The sequence below is a fragment of the Macaca thibetana genome, chromosome 1 (genome assembly GCF_024542745.1).
Source record: "Macaca thibetana thibetana isolate TM-01 chromosome 1, ASM2454274v1, whole genome shotgun sequence".
Taxonomy (NCBI): Eukaryota; Metazoa; Chordata; class Mammalia; order Primates; family Cercopithecidae; genus Macaca; species Macaca thibetana.
In genome coordinates, this window is record NC_065578.1 from 217,613,968 (window position 1) to 217,629,966 (window position 15,999).

Sequence of the window (15,999 nt, forward strand, 5' to 3'; positions counted from 1 at the left end):
GCCAACAGATCTTCCTGCTTCAGCCTCCTGAGGAGCCGGGATTACAGGAATACACCACTCTACCTGGTGGTGTTACCTTGATTTTACAAATAATGAAGTAAACGCAGTAGGTTAAGTTGACTCAGCTAAATTCACAGATTAGGAATGAGAGGAGACACAATTATAACCCAGCGTGATCCGACTCCTCAATTCATGCCTGTAACCCCTGTACTCTGCCGCTGTCTTCGTATCCCTGCTTTAACAATATGCCTCTGAGTATGAGCTGACAGAATTCTTTCTTCCAAATCCATTCCGGTTATTACCTACTGTCCTATTCACTCACATTTATGAGAAGTGTTTATTTGTTCTAATATTTTCATTTATTTCAAAGTTTTAGACAGAACTCTGTTTTTCTCCCCCTACCTAATATGCATAGAAGAAAAAAATATTAAAACGGAAAATGACTACCTTCATCTGATGCTAAGCATTAGGGGTGAAAATTCTTATTAGTGGGAAAGGAAATCTCTATACTGCTCCTTCTCACTCTGAGATACCTGGGGAGGGAGAGAAGACAAGACTGAACTTTCAAAGCTCCTGCCAGTTCTTCAGTGCTGAAACATTAATGAGCCTCTGAATGCGCAAAGGTGGGCCCAGAGCCGAAGGATGTTTGAGAGTTAAATTGCTCTGCATAACGAAGGAAAGGTAATTGAGTTTCCTGAGGAATTAGAGAATCAAGAGGTCGAGGAGAAGTGAGAAAGGCAGGGAGCTATGAAGGTGGCCGCTCTCTGACCTCACAGGAAGTCTCTCACGATTTCCACATTACCAGCAACACTATTCCCAAATTCCTGCTACAGAACTGATACCAGCTCTCCCATGGGGGACAGCACTGAGTGAGGATTCTGTGGGTGGCTCCTGTCGGTAAGCATTGGGGAAATACTTTCAGATCACATCCAAGATAAACCATTACTTTCAAATCTGGGATGATTAAATAGAGATGGTGAATGTAAAAGAACCCCGTGAAGCCTGGCAGAGCTCCTCTGATATTCTCCAGAGCAGTAGCAGACAGAAGCTGGGGCTGCTTGCGTACTCCTCTCCCCCTGAACATTATTACTAGCATGTGTGCTGGGACTGTGAGACGATGCCATCGGACAAGCGAGACGATGCCATCGGACAAGCCAGGTGTTCCAGCGACTGCTCTAGGTAAGCCTCATTCTCTTTGTTCACTGGCAGCTCCACCCTGCGCCTCAAAGCAGAGTCCTCTACCAATGAACACGCAGCTTGCCTGGCACACCTGGCAGAGCTCACCTGCATGCCGCCAAGCATGACGGACTGCCTTCACTGTGGTTACAAAGGCCTATTTACCCAAGAGGTTTCTTCTCTGGGGCCTTGTGGCTTTCAGTGGGAATTTCAAACTCACCGAAGACTGAGTGACTTACAGTTTTTTCTGTGTGCTAGGCTGTTAGATTGCTTCCATGTCTACATAGGCTGCCCTCCATTTCGGGTGTCCTCTCTTCCAGGCTGAACCCGTTTTCACCAGACTATCTTTTATGAGTTCTTCAGAAATTCAGGCGTCATTTCTCCAGGAAGCTTCCTCTGGCCTCCCCTTTTGATTTCGATGGCCTCCTTCATGTTCCCCAGTCCCCTGTCTATGCCTCCACCTTGGTATATCGTGCTCTAATGTAATCATTGATTTACTTTTCTATCTCCGCGAATAGATGGACCCACAGAGCCTAGCAGTAAACCTGCAACAAAGTGGTTGTTTGATCATTCTTATCAAATGTATGGCTTAAAAGTATTTTACTTCTAAAATGCAAAAAGAGAATCAAATACAGGTCTGGCCAATGAGAGTATATTTCAAATGACAGGCAGGAATACGTCTTCCCAAATCCTGATTTTTCCTTTAATGCATAGCTCTGACTTACCTGGCCTCTATCCAGACCTTCATATTACTCTTCTCTAGTTAAGCCAATAGCAGTCTTCAAGCCAAAGCCTCCTAGAAGTAGGAGTTTGCCAGGCAGTAGTGCACGTGTATTGGTTGCAGGAGGGTGAAAAAAGTATTACAAAGATAACAGCCTGGGTGCAAGCTTGGAGAGTTTCAGGAACAGAAGAGGACAACGTGGCAGAGCTGTGGGTAGAGTAAGTGAGGTCAAAGCATGTTGATGTGTACCTGGCTGGCTAAGTGACAGTCATTTCTTGGTGAATCTATCAGAGGACTACTATACAACCTGAATCGCTGGGAGCAAGGTATCTAATGTGAGAAAGAGTGAAGTAATGCTACACCGCAATGACCACTGACTGAAACGCCAACAACTCCAAGTTGGCTAGGTGAAGAGAGAGTCTTACCTTAATTACCCTAAAAGAACATTCTAGAACTAGGTTAAGCTAACAAGAATAATCATATGTGGGGGGTGTTTCTGGGAAAAGAAGTCTGTCAGAGACAGGCAGAAGTGTCAAATGGAATGTGTCTCAAAGACAACCTAAGTTGACACCATATAAAGTATTTCTGAAGATTGCAGCCAACTGATCTGAACTTCACGGCCACGTAAGGCATATTCATTATTTTTAAACTAACAGAATTGGTGTGCATGTTCTTGAATCACTTAAAATTCTTATCTCCTCTTTTTAAGAATCTGGAATTTCACAATGCTGAGGAGTCCATGGTTTTCAGGCATCATTACAAAATAACCAGCACTTCCTAACAGCTGATGGCAGCAAAATCTGAAGCTTATGATCATACTTCTCAGTTACAATGCCTACTTAGGTATCACCGCAAACCTTTCAGCACAATACAATGTAAGGGTTATTCAGAGGTACAGAGATGAGTGGTAGGGTCAGGATTTCAACCATACCATATACCTGCATAACAAACAACTCAGACTTACCTCACTTGTTACTAAATACTTGCTTTATGGAAGGGAAAAGTACTTTCAGCTGAAATGGTAGAGCACAACCAGCTTAATATATATCCTAAGTGGCTTAGAGGTTAAGTACATAATCCCTTCAGCAGTAGCCTCAACTACATTTCTCTTATTGTAGCTAGCTCTTGCACATTTAATCACCTTCATCTGTGTTGTTAACTTGAAGTTTTAAATATGCATATTCCCAGAACACATCAACTAATTTTCATAATTCTTTCATTTGAAAATATCCTTGGAACATTAATGGTTGAAGAGATAAAGGATGCCATGTTCCTAACAGAATGTATTGTGACTCTTACACTCAGTGACTGGCTGTAACTGGGAAACTCAAAACCACAACTATATATGGCCATAAAATGACAACGAAAATAGTTCATTCTATAGTTGTAGGCTGCTTGACATTTTCCAGCTTGCCTTGATTTTATAAAAAGAAATGACCTTGAAAATAATTAAGCATATCAAAGGGTAAGGCTGTAGCTCACTGAAACACAACAATATGTTCATGTCTTTATAACACTGCTAAGCATTCATGAAACAGAAAGAAGTTTTATTACTCTTTAACCAATTTCTACTTTAATTTTATAGGCTTATGCATATTCACTACGAGGCCATTCAAATCTTCATCTACCTGCATTCTTCTGAACGTGGAAATAAAGGCAATCAGGAATCTGCCTGCTAGACTCGGAACACATCAGATTTTGCAAGAGGCATCAGGGTCTGGTTGATTCTTTTTCTTTCCAGCCTGTGTTTAATGAGAGTGCTCTCAATAAAAACACAAATTCAGATTAGATTTCTGCACTCAATATTTATTAATTTAGATGCTCTTTAAAAGAGCATGTAAGCATCTTGATAAATAAATTTAGCTGCTGTCACTTTCTAAAAGGAACAAGTGCAATTAAAAAAGAAACAGGAAATCGGACATGAGATGGAAGGAAAATGCTTCTAAGACCTGAATGCTATCAGCCCCACTGCATACAACTGAGTGTGCTCCCTGCAGTGTTGCAGAGGGCTCAGAGAAGTCACAGCTGGCCACACGTTAGGACCTTGGGCAGAGGAATACTAATAGAGGAAAGTCAGAATGTCCAAGAATGGAAGACCAAATGCTCGGAGATCTGGAGACATCCTAATAAAAGGCATATTCAGGAGGGAAGGCGCCATTTTGAGTTAGTTCAAGTTCTCTGCTGGGTTTCCTCCTCTACCCCCACCCTAGCGGAGTCAACTCGGGCCACAACATTTAAATTAAAACACAAAATGTTTAGCTGGTTTCTCCCCACTTGAAAAAGGGCTGACCTGTGATCCCAGGTGAGAGAAAAAGAGGTGTATAAAAATAAGGCTTCTCAGGAGGCCAAGGCAGGTGGATTGCCTGAGGCCAGGAGTTCGAGGCCACCCTGGCCAATATGGTGAAACCCTGTCTCTACTAAAAATACAAAAAAATTAGCCAGGCGTGGTGGCGGGTGCCTGTAATCCCAGCTACTTGGGAGGCTGAGGCAGGAGAATCACTTGAACCCAGGAGGCGGAGGTTGCAACAAGCTGAGATCATGCCACTGCACTCCAGCCTGGGCAACAGAGTGAGACTCCATCTCAAAAAAAAAAAAACATAAATAGATAAAAATAAAAAATAAGGCTTCTCTCATGAGGTAATGGAATGCCTTCGAGATCTGCTATTTCCAAACCACCAGGACCAGCCCCAGTGAGCCAGATCCTTAATGTTTAAATCCTTCCTCTTCCTACAACACATGGATGGTGGGAATGTAAGTAACCAAGGAAGCCAGGCCCAAAGAGAAACTTCCTGGTGCCAGGATCTTTCAGGTAAGCCATTCGTTTTTTGTTCGTACTGGATATGTGTGCCATGTGCCAGGCGCACAGTCCTGAACAAGACTGATAATGTGTCTGCTCTCATGGAGTTTATATTCTTGTGATGGGTGACAAGTAGTAATAATAAAGGATTTGGGGAAGAGTATCAGTCCTCGAAAACATCTATTTATCAGTCCATTCCTTTACTTAACATAGGCTACTGTTGTGCAACAGGTTCCATGCTGGCTGCTAGAAGTACACAAAGGTCATTAAAATACAAGCTAACTTTGGGAGTCAGCCACACAGAGATGGTGAATGAAGCTACAGGAATCAGTAAGGTAACCTACAGAAAGTGTGTAGAGAACAAAGAAGGTGGGGAAAGAACTCCACTGACAGGGAAGACAGTAGTGCAGGAAGAAAACTAGGAGAGTGTGGAGTCACTGAAGGCCAGGGAAACGTGCTTCCGAACGGGAGTGGTCCACAGGACACATGGCAGTTAGAGTCTCCAGAGGACTGAGCAACATGGAGATTGCTGCTGATCGCAACTACAGCAGTTTCAGTTGAGTTAAGGACCTGAACGCCAGACTACAGTGGAGGCGACAAGAAGTAAAAAAGGAAGACTAAAAATGGAAATAATTTCAGCAGTGATTGTGAAAGGAGAGATGATTCAAAGATAAGTAGAGACAGAGGTGGAGCAAAGGCATTATTTCTTTTTTTTCCCCTCCCTCCTTTTCATCCTTCCTGAGACAGAAGACATTTAGCCACATTTAAAGGCTAAAAAAAGTGAAAATAATTGAGACTAGATGACTAGTAGAGTGAGGTCCATCAAATAATAACAGAGTGAGCTCTAGAAAACAGGAAGAGGCATCCTTTCCTTTGGGGATTTCGGCCAGAAAAAGAGAGGTTTGCTGATGCTTTGAGGGGTGAGGAGAGGTGAACGGTTAAAAGTTGAAAGAATCTTCCACCTTATAGCCTTAGGCCAGGAAAATTCCCAGGCAAGATTGTGTGCAAGTGAAGAGGCCACCATGTGTCAGTCACAGGTTTCCAAGGTGAGCTTAGTTGATGAATGGTAAAAGTGAATACAGGTCGGGGAGTGGAGAAGGTGGCTTGATTATTAAAGTTACTTACAGATATACATATATATATATATATATATATGAAATTTTTACAATGAGACAATAAAGTAATATTTGAGTAACCATAATTCAGACATTTTTAAGTAAAAATGTCCACTTCTTACTGTAAGGTGGGGGAGAGGAGGCCCTGGCAATGCAGACATTGCTGAATCAGTAACTTCAATAACCTAAGAGGGCTGTCTAGAAGTAAATGCATCTACATGTGCACATCTGAATGGGAGAGATCAGGAATGTAGGTCAACAAGGGTCATCCGCAGTGACCCACACCCCCATCACCTACACCAGGCAAACTGCTATGCAGCACTGTGGCCTACGTTCCCCCCCAATCCCCGCTTTTTTTCTTTCTTTTTTTTTTAAGAAAAGTACTATCTGTTTTCTTGCAACTCCTCAAGGATTTAGTGCAGTGTATACGTAATGCTTCTGGGCAACTTGGAAAATAACCTGAGAACATCAAAAGTCTATATTGAATGTGAAAAATTCTTTGAGCACAGGCTGCACAAGGCCACACACTGCCACGTTCCCTTCACAGTCCTAAAGAAAAAAAAGGTACATATTTGTACAGGGTTCTTTCAGATGCATTTCTCTCACCGGAATCATTTCTCCAGTGTACGTGACTGAAACCTACCCTAATGAGGAGGATAAGATCACATGTAAGTCTGGTAACACCCTACTCACCGTGTGAAAAAGCATTTTATCTGTTGGTGTCACCAAAACGTAAGCCCTGTATTTGCTGAGTATCCTAAATCAACATACAGCTTTCATATTTTGTCTGTTCTCCTGTTAATTCTTAAAGGTTGTTGGTTCCTGGAGTCTGGGAACCAAGTCAGTCATTGTCCTTGCACACACGTAAAGTGCTCAAGATAATGTTTGCCTATGACGGTGTCTGTTTAACTTGCTGTTGGCCCAATAACATGCAAATATGTGCTCCATAAAAGCTGCAAACGACGGTAATACCTGAGAGCTAGGGGCCGCGGGATAACTTCGTCACTATAGTTTTTGTTTTTTGAGGTGAAACATAAAATTAACTATTTTAAAAAGAACAATTCAGTAACATTTAGTGCATTCACAGTGATAAACGACCACCAACCTATCCAGCTCCAAAACATCTGGATCACTCCAGAGAAAAACTCGGTACCCACTGAAGGCAGCTGCTCTCGGATGCCCCTTCCCACAAGCCTTGGCAACCACCCATCTGCACTCCGTCTCTATGGGTTTGTCTACTCTGAACATGTCGTACACATGGGATCATGGAGCACGTGACCTCTTGTGTCTGGCTCCCTTCATTAAGTATCATGTGTTCTGGGTCCATCCACGCTGGAGCACGTATGGGTACTTCGTTCATTTGACAGCTGAATGATATTCGACTGTGTGCATAGATCGCAACTGGTTTATTCAATCACCCAACAACGAACATTTTGGCTGTTGCTACCTTTTCACTATTGTAAATACTAACACTATGTACAATATATATATGTGAATTTGTTGAAGTACCAGTTTTCCATCCTTTTGCGTGTGTACACGGCAGTGGAATTCCTGGGTCGTCATCAACTTTTTAAGGAAGTGGATTCCACAGTGGCTACAACACTGTAATTCCTATCAGCAATGCATAGAGTTCCAATGTCTTCACATCCTTACCATTTTCCATTTTACTGATCATGGCCATCCTACTACATTTCATCCTATCACATTTAATAGTAAATGTGAAGTGGCACCTCATTCGGTTTTTTTCTAATTTTTTTTGGAGACGGAGTTTCACTCTGCTGCCCAGGCTAGAGTGCAGTGGCATGATCTCAGCTCACTGCAACCTCCACCTCTTGGGTTCAAGTGATTCTCCTGCCTCAATCTCCTGAGTAGCTGGGAATACAAGTGCACCCCACCACGCCCAGTTAATTTTTGTATTTTTAGTAGAGACAGGGTTTCGCTGCGTTGGCCGGACTGGTCTCAAACTCCTGACCTCAGGTGATCCTTCCACCTCAGCCTCCCAAAGTGCCTGGCCTCATTGTGCTTTTGATTTGCATTTCCTTAGTGACTAATGATGTGGAACATTTTTTCATGTGCTTCTTGGCCATTCGTATGTCTTCTTTAGAGAAATGTCTATTCAACTCCTTTGCTCTTTCATAAACTGGGTTATCTGTCCTTTGGTCATTTTTAAGCAAGCCACTCCAATATTCTTCTCTAAGCATACTCCTTTAAGCAGACAAAATGCAAAACAGTGCAGTTGTTATGAAGCTATGCTATGAAACCAGACTGCTTGTGTTTGTCCTGCAACTTAGTCACTGTGGGGCCCTGACAAAATTATCTCTCTGAGCCAAAAAATCTTAAGAGTAAACCTCATGGATGTGTGGTAAATATTAATCAATGTAACACACATACCATGGCATGTGACACATAGAAAAGCTATAAAATGTTTCAACAGCCAATAAAAGTATGTGCAGATACCACCTTCCTGTAATTACCTGTGTACTTCCATAAGGATGGGAAAAGTGCATGAGCCTCTACCAGATTCAGCCATGTAAGGGTAGAAGGAACTTCAGGGAGGAAGTCACAGTTTTTTGCCTCCATGTTAAGACAAAAACAGCTCCCAAATAATGAAAAGCACTGTGCAAAATATTAATTTTTAAATATATTTTTAACAACATACGAAAGGCATTCTTCCACTTTTGCAAAGGAGGCAGAACCAAAATCTGTGATGAAAATTTGGCTACACAGACACTCAACAGGAACCAAACCTTCTGCCATGTCACACATTCCTGGGAATTAAAAAGAATGGAGAATGTTTACAAGCTGCTGTACTTTATAACTGTTATTTCTTTGGAATGATTCTTACACTGTGAGAGGAAAATAAGCCACAGTATATTGCTGAGAAGTATTAAGACCCATTCCTTTCTGTACACACAAAACGATTCATTGCGCCCGGAGGAACCACGCCACGCAGTCCACCCGCTTGGGTCTAAAAGTCCTGTGTATTGCTCTGACAAGTCTACCTTGCTGCCATTACGCTTTTGCCATCATTAGAAAGGAGTGTTCAGTAAAACAAATGACGCCTATACAATGTCAATGTACAAAGGCCCCTGTGTTCCAATTCTATCCTACCCTTGACAAACAAAGGCTCTTTCAGGGTAGAGGGTTCAGTATCACCTGCCATATACTCTGGTCCAATTAAATTTCCAATTTGTAATATACAATTTTAGACCTAGAATTCTTTCTGTCCTTTGACATTGCTTTAATACGAAAAGAAGTCTCCGCTTCACTTGAATTCCTTAGAGAACTTGGCTTTTCTAAAAGCTTGTGTGTCTGTCCCTATATCCCTTCCAGCTACACCAAATTTAAACCTCGACAGACTAATTACATCGGATAGCAATCCAAGCACTCTGCCAAAGACAGATGCCAAGGCCCAGAAGTCACGGATAAGTTCATGTTTATTTTCCATAGTGCAAGGAACAGATAGGACGGAAGAGGTGGTCAGAAATCAGTAAACTAAGACGAAAAACGCCAGAGTTAATTTAACAAATAAGGAGAAGGAAAATTAGCAAAAGTCAGTTACAGGGCAAAAGACTTTCTTTCAAAAAAAAACAAAAAACAAAAAAAAACCTCTAACAATATTGTGAAAAGGGCAAGCTTAACAGCTGGACTATCTAAAAAACAAAATAACGTTCCTGGAGCAGCAAACAGAAGTCCTAGATTTGTCACTAAAATGCTCTTGCTTGTCCCAGATCACAGGTTAAAAAAAAAAAGATACTTCAGGGGCAGAATAACAATGGACAGCACTGCGAGTTTCAAGTTTGAGTTCCAGCTCTAAAGATACAGCAAGGCCGGGGGCGGTGGCTCAGGCCCGTAATCCCAGCACTTGGCCAAGGCAGGCTGATCACCTGAGGTCAGGACTTTGAGATCAGCCTGGCCAACATGGTGAAATCCCATCTCTACTAAAACTACAAAAATTAGCAGGCATTGTGGCACAAGCCTATAATCCCAACTACTCGAGAAGCTGAGGCAGGAGAATCACTTGAACCCAGGAGGTGAAGGTTGCAGAGAGCCAAGATTGTGCCACTGCACTCCAGCTTAGGCAACAGAGCAAGACTGCCAAAAAAAAAAAAAAAAAAAGATACAGCGAGAAATCTTTGGTCTAAAATGTACCTATAAACTAATTCTTCACAGATTATGGAAATATTTTTGATTTTCAAGTTTTGATAACAAAACTAGAATGTGTTACAGTTTAATTCTGAGTCTGTATTGTTCTTGGTTTTTGATCATTATAGAAAATATAGAAACCACAGAATAAAAGAAAAGAGAATGTGATATAGTACAACTTAAGAAAAAATAATTTCAATGTTTGTCCTCACTATCAAAAACAATAACTAAATAATATATTTTTCATTAACCTAAAATGAAAAAACATCAGAATAGTGTGATATATTATGTATGTTATACAATCCAACTAATACTACAGCATGGTTAGTTTCCATATTACTAAATATGCCACATGGTTGCATTTAACTTCTCTTTACATTTATTTATAATTCATTTAACCACTCCCACACTGATTTTTTTTTTTTTTTTTTTTTTTTTTTTTGCTATTAAAAAAAGTACAATTACTAGTTTCACCAAACAAGGATCACTATGGATAATTTTTTCTTAATTTTAACTTTTCTTTTTTTATTGGCCTACTTAGGAATTATACTATGAGTAATTTTTGGCTCGATAAATATTTCTAAATTTGCTTGTCTCAAAATATAAATCAATTTACACAAAAACGGAAGTAATACGAGACTGCCTGTTTTAAACTCTCCCTGAGATTTGGGCATTAACATTTCTTGTTAGTTTTTGTCAAATGGCATTTCACTATTTACCTTTCATTCTTCCAAAGGAACACTAAAAAATTACCTGGAAAAGTGCTTTCGAAAAACGTAGTTGAGAAAGACTGACATGTCATGATGTTCAGTCTTATCATCTGCAAACATACTGTGTTTTTCCAAGTAATCTTCTATATTTCTCACATTTCTTAAAGTTCGTAGACTTCTTTGTATTTTCCTGCAGTCCTTGTGGCCTCTAAATACTGTATTGCAAAACTTTTCAGTTTTTTTATATGCAAAATTCATGTTATTTTCCAAACGACCCTCTGATCTTTTTTTAAAAAACAACAGAAGATTATTTTCTATGGTTTCATAGTCTACAAATGACTATTTTCAGATTATCAATTTCTGAGTATACTTTGTTTCTTTCTGTACATGTTATGGTTCTCTGTTCTAGTTTTTTAAGTGGTTTTGATCTCTACTTTGGTCTACTAAAGTTTCTTTGTTCCCAAGCATTGACTGAGGTAGAACCAATGTTGTCTGTATACAATCAAGAATCAATTTTGGTAAACGTTTCAAAGATAATTGAAAAAAAGGTATATTTCTTTTATAAAAGATGTCAAGTTTATCCTATCAATTGTTTTTTATTTTACATTATTGTTATATGACATTAATATAATCCCTCCTTTCTTTCCATTTTAATTTCTCTGACTCACGTTGGCATATCCTTTTGCTTTAAATCATAACATTTTAGACCACTCTTTTTTTCAGGGGGATGGAGGTAGGGGGTGCAGGTGTCATCATCGGTAAAGAGCTTACACCTGAGAGTACTGGAGTCACGTGTTGTTAACAACAGAGACACCTGCCAAGAAATTCATTGTCAGGTGCTTTTGTCCTTGTGTCAGCATCACAGGGCACACTAATGCAAACCTAGATGTATGGACTACCACACATCTGGGCGATATGATATGGCCTATTGCTGCTAGGCTACAAACCTGAACAGTATGTTCTTGTACTGAAGACTGTAGGCAGCTGTAATACAATGGTAGGTATTTATGTATCTAAACGTATCTAAACATAGAAGAGGTACAATGAAAACACAGTGTAAGGTTGGGCATGGTGCCTCATGCCTGTAATTCCAGTGCTTTGGGAGGCCAAGGTGGGCGAGTTTCTTGAGGCCGGGAGTTTGAGACCAGACTGGACAACACACCAAAACCCCGACTCTAGAAAAACTTTAAAAATTATCCCAGCATGTTGGCACACATCTGTAATCATAGCTACTCAGCAGGCTGAGGCAAGAGAATTGTTTGAGCCCAGGAGTTCGAGGCCGCAGTGAGCCATGATCACATCACTGCATTCCAGCCTGGGTGACAGAGTATGACCTTATCTCTTGAAGAAAAAAAGGTATAAAAGATAAAAATGGTACACCTATGTAGGGCACTGACCATGAATGGAGCTTGCAGGACTAGAAGTTGCTCTCGGTGAATAAGCGAGTGGCAGGTGAATGTGAAGGCCTAGAACACTTGCTGTTCTCTCCTGTAGACATTATCAGCGCTGTACACTCAGGCTACACAGGCCTAGAACACTCACTGTGCTCTACTGTAGGCTTTATCAACACCACACACTCAGGCTACACAGGCCTAGAACACTCACTGTGCTCTACTGTAGACTTTATCAACACTGTACACTCAGGCTACACAGGCCTAGAACACTCACTGTGCTCTACTGTAGACTTTATCAACACTGTACACTCAGGATACACAGGCCTAGAACATTCACTGTGCTCTACTGTAGACTTTATCAACACTGTACACTCAGGCTACACAGGCCTAGAACACTCACTGTGCTCTACTGTAGACTTTATCAACACCACACACTCAGGCTACGCAGGCCTAGAACACTCACTGTGCTCTACTGTAGGCTTTATCAACACTGTACACTCAGGCTACGCAGGCCTAGAACACTCACTGTGCTCCACTGTAGGCTTTATCAACACCACACACTCAGGCTACGCAGGCCTAGAACACTCACTGTGCTCTACTGTAGACTTTATCAACACCACACACTCAGGTACGCGGGCTAGAACATTCACTGTGCTCTACTGTAGGCTTTATCAACACCACACACTCAGGCTACGCAGGCCTAGAACACTCACTGTGCTCTACTGTAGACTTTATCAACACTGCACACTCAGGCTACGCAGGCCTAGAACACTCACTGTGCTCTACTGTAGACTTTATCAACACCACACACTCAGGCTACACAGGCCTAGAACACTCACTGTGCTCTACTGTAGACTTTATCAACACTGTACACTCAGGCTACACAGGCCTAGAACATTCACTGTGCTCTACTGTAGACTTTATCAACACTGTACACTCAGGCTACGCAGGCCTAGAACACTCACTGTGCTCTACTGTAGACTTTATCAACACTGTACACTCAGGCTACGCAGGCCTAGAACACTCACTGTGCTCTACTGTAGACTTTATCAACACTGTACACTCAGGCTACGCAGGCCTAGAACACTCACTGTGCTCTACTGTAGACTTTATCAACACTGTACACTCAGGCTACGCAGGCCTAGAACACTCACTGTGCTCTACTGTAGACTTTATCAACACCACACACTCAGGCTACGCAGGCCTAGAACATTCACTGTGCTCTACTGTAGACTTTATCAACACTGTACACTCAGGCTACACAGGCCTAGAACACTCACTGTGCTCTACTGTAGACTTTATCAACACCACACACTCAGGCTACGCAGGCCTAGAACATTCACTGTACTCTACTGTAGGCTTTATCAACACCACACACTCAGGCTACGCAGGCCTAGAACACTCACTGTGCTCTACTGTAGACTTTATCAACACTGTACACTCAGGCTACACAGGCCTAGAACACTCACTGTGCTCTACTGTAGACTTTATCAACACCACACACTCAGGCTACACAGGCCTAGAACATTCACTGTGCTCTACTGTAGGCTTTATCAACACCACACACTCAGACTACACAGGCCTAGAACACTCACTGTGCTCTACTGTAGACTTTATCAACACCACACACTCAGGCTACACAGGCCTAGAACACTCACTGTGCTCTACTGTAGACTTTATCAACACCACACACTCAGGCTACGCAGGCCTAGAACACTCACTGTGCTCTACTGTAGACTTTATCAACACTGTACACTCAGGCTACGCAGGCCTAGAACACTCACTGTGCTCTACTGTAGACTTTATCAACACTGTACACTCAGGCTACACAGGCCTAGAACACTCACTGTGCTCTACTGTAGACTTTATCAACACCACACACTCAGGCTACACAGGCCTAGAACACTCACTGTGCTCTACTGTAGACTTTATCAACACCACACACTCAGGCTACGCAGGCCTAGAACACTCACTGTGCTCTACTGTAGACTTTATCAACACTGTACACTCAGGCTACGCAGGCCTAGAACACTCACTGTGCTCTACTGTAGACTTTATCAACACTGTACACTCAGACTACACAGGCCTAGAACATTCACTGTGCTCTACTGTAGACTTTATCAACACTGTACACTCAGGCTACGCACAGAACATTCACTGCCTACTGTAGAACACTGTCACTCAGGTACACAGGCCTAGCTCACTGTGCTCTACTGTAGACTTTATCAACACCACACACTCAGGCACGCAGGCCTAGAACTCAGGCTCTACGCACTGTACACTCAGACTACACACTCATTCACTGTGCTCTACTGTAGGCTTTATCAACACACACACTCACTCAGGCTAGAACACTCACTGTGCCTATCAACACTGTCACTCAGGTACGCAGGCCTAGAACACTCACTGTGCTCTACTGTAGGCTTTATCAACACCACACACTCAGACTACACAGGCCTAGAACACTCACTGTGCTCTACTGTAGGCTTTATCAACACCACACACTCAGGCTACGCAGGCCTAGAACACTCACTGTGCTCTACTGTAGGCTTTATCAACACCACACACTCAGGCTACGCAGGCCTAGAACACTCACTGTGCTCTACTGTCGGCTTTATCAATGCTGTACACTTAGGCTACACTACATTGACTAAAAATCATTTTCTTTCTTCAGTAATAAATTCATCTTAGCTTACTGTAACTTTTTACTTTATAAACTTTTTTTAACCTTTTGACTCCTGTAATAATACTTACCTTAAGACACAAACACATTACACACATTGTTCAGCTGTACAAAAACATTTCCTTTTTTTATAACCTTATTCTACAAGCTTTGAACTATTTTTAAATTTTACTTTTTAAACTTATTGTTAAAAACGACGACACAAACACACACACGTCGATGCCTACACAGGGTGGGGATCACGAATAGCACTGTCTTTCACCCCATATCTGATCTCACTGGAAAGTATTCAGGGTGAATAAAGGGCATGGGGCCGTCAGCTCTTATGACAACAACGCCTTCTCCGGAGTACCTCATAAAGGACCTACCTAGGCTGTTTACAGCTAATTTTTTAATTTTTTTTTTTTTTTTTTTTTTTTTTTTTGATACAAGGTCTTGCTTTGTTGCCCTGGCTGAAGTGCAGTAGAGGGATCATAGCTCATATAAGCCTCAAACTCCTGGGTTCAAGCTATCCTCCCACCTCGGCCTCCTGAGTGGCCAGGACTACAGGTGCGTATCGCCACACCCGGCTATTTTTTGTTTTTATTTTTTGCAGAGACAGGGTCTCATTATGCTACTCAGATTGGTCTCGAACTCCGTGTGCCAAGTAATCCTCTCATCTCAGGCTCCCAAAGTGCTGGGGCTCCAGGCATGAGCCACTGCACCTGGCCAACTTTGTTTTTTTCAGTAAGTAGAAGTAGTGTGCTCTAAGGATAAAAGTATAATATCACATAATAAATACATAAACGAGCAACACGGTCACTTCTTATCACTATCAAGTATTATATACGGCACAGAATGACATGTGCTACACTTTTATAGACCTGGCAGTTCCGTGGGGTTTTTTAATACCAGCTTCACCACAAACACATGAGGAACGTGTGTTCGTGTTGTGCTGCGAAGTGATGACAGGCGGTGGAAATTTTTCCGCTCCAATATAATACTATGGGACCACCACTGTATACACAGCCCATCCTTAACCAAAACATCATTATGCTACCATGACAACATTTGTTTGGTTTCCTTGTTTGTTTGTTTTTAAGACAGTGTCTGGCCCTGTCGCCCAGATTGGAGTGCAGTGGCGCAATTACAGCCCACAGCAGCCTCTGCCTCCCCGGCTCAAGAAATTCTCCTACCTCAGCCTCTCAGGTAGCTAGGACTACGGGCACGTGTCACCATGCCTGACTACTTTTTGTATTTTTAGTAGAGATGAGGTTT

General features: G+C 41.9%; 1 protein-coding gene across 6 annotated transcripts in view; it reads right to left on the reverse strand.

The window, feature by feature from the left end:
- Positions 1 to 15,999, reverse strand: part of SMYD3 (SET and MYND domain containing 3) — a 758,748-nt gene that overhangs the window by 416,195 nt on the left and 326,554 nt on the right. The window lies entirely within an intron of this gene.